This window comes from Rhea americana, unplaced genomic scaffold (genome assembly GCF_003343005.1).
Source record: "Rhea americana isolate MKP2758 unplaced genomic scaffold, rheAme1 scaffold_178, whole genome shotgun sequence".
Lineage (NCBI taxonomy): Eukaryota > Metazoa > Chordata > Aves > Rheiformes > Rheidae > Rhea > Rhea americana.
The window spans coordinates 228,629-230,322 of NW_028185905.1; the positions used below are offsets into that span (position 1 = coordinate 228,629).

A 1,694-nucleotide genomic window follows, 5' to 3' on the forward strand; every position below is an offset into this window, starting at 1 on the left:
GGCACGTAACGGCGGGAGGCGGCGAGGGCCGTCCCGCCGCGGCGCCGGCGGCGCTCGGTAACGGCCGCCGCCGCCCGTCCCGCCGCGACTCGTGAGGGAAGGCGGCGGCGGCGGCGGGGAAACATGGCGCCGCGTCCTACTTGGGGTGGACGGTGGCGCTGCCAACGCGACGAGACGGAGAGGAAACGGTTTCACGGAGGGGGGGAGCGGGGCACTCCGGCGGCGGGACGGAGGCGGCTCGGCGGGAGCCGCTTTGTCCCTCCGCCCGTCCCCGCGCGAACAATGAGGCGCCGCGGGCCGCGCCGCCCTTGGCCGCCGAGCGACGGCTCCGGCGACAGCCCTCCTCCCTCCTCCTCCTCCTCCTCCTCCTCGCCCAGGACTTTTTAAAGTTTAAAGAGCAAGGTTACATAAATCTGCCCATCTTTGTCCGTCAGGCGTTTTAACGGCCGAGCGGAAAAGCCGCGGGGCCGCGTCCGGCCGCCTCGCCCCGCGCACGCCCTTGCTTCCCGGAGAGGTACGTTCCCATTCCGCCGGGGCGGCGGGAGGGATGGATGGACGCACGGATGGAGCGAGCGAGCAGGGGGCGCGGAGCCGCCTCCCCTCCCTCCTCTCCTCTCCTCTCCTCTCCCTCCTTCCCGTCCCCGCGCGCACGGCGCCGCGCGAGCGGCCCCAGCCATTATGTAACGGCCGCGGCCGCTGCCCGCCGCCAGCCCCGCGCGGGGAAGCCGCTGCCTCGCGGCCGCCGCGCCGCGAGTTCGAGCCCCGCCGCCGCCGCTCCGGTGCCACCGCGGCAGCGCGCCCCCCCCTCTCCTCCTCATGCGCATCTACTCACCCCCCCTTCCCCTCCCCACTCCGGACTATTTTTGTCCTGACAAAGTTTCTTGTTCTCGTTTATTCAGGCAGACGCTGCACAACAACCTTAAGTCCAGCCCCGAGGAAGAAGGGGAGGGAAGGGGGGGAAAGGTGGGGAAAAAAAACAGCTAAAAAGCAAAAAACACGCGCACACACACGCATCCAGCCTTTTTTGTGTGTGTGGTGTGTATGTGTGTATGAGTGTGTATGTGTGTGTGTGGATGGAGGGGGGTGGAGAGTGCATTTTTTTTGCAATATTTTTATTCAACGCTTACACTACCGGCAACGATATCAGATCTCTAAAAACGCTAAGCATTTGTTTAAAATTCTTTTTTTAAAAAAAATCTTCTCAGCATCTGAAGAGAGGGAGAGAGAGAGAGAAAGGGCGCGTTCATGAGGACTACAAAGTTACAAATATGGCTCCCCAGTCTCTCTTGCCTGATCACTGCAAAGAAATGAAGACGCACTTTAAACTAAACCATTTGCAACTCACTCACAGTCTCTGTCTGTCTCTCCCTGCCCAGCACCCAGTACAAATATTTGCAAACTAAACACGCCAGAGAGGAGCACCAACTTATTTTTATTTAATGCACTGCAAGCCCCTTTAATGCATTTCACACCAGCCGAGTCAGGAGCAGCTTATAGTTTCCCCCTAGACCACAACGCGTGCGCCTTCGGGCACCCCAAATTGGGTGCACAGACACATATACACACACACAGGTAGGCACCTCAAGGGCAGCAGCGGCCCCCGCGCCGGCTGGCACCTTCCCCACTCCCGTGCCACCGCACCCCCAAATCTCGCCGGGGTTTGAATGCACCCCCCTCCTAAAAAAAAAAAAAAA

The 1,694-nt window shown here is 61.1% G+C and overlaps 1 protein-coding gene across 1 annotated transcript in view; it reads right to left on the reverse strand.

Moving 5' to 3' along the window:
- The window catches only part of ANP32A (acidic nuclear phosphoprotein 32 family member A), a 23,986-nt gene that overhangs the window by 22,003 nt on the left and 289 nt on the right, over nucleotides 1–1,694 (reverse strand). The gene's annotated exons all lie outside the window — the stretch shown is intronic.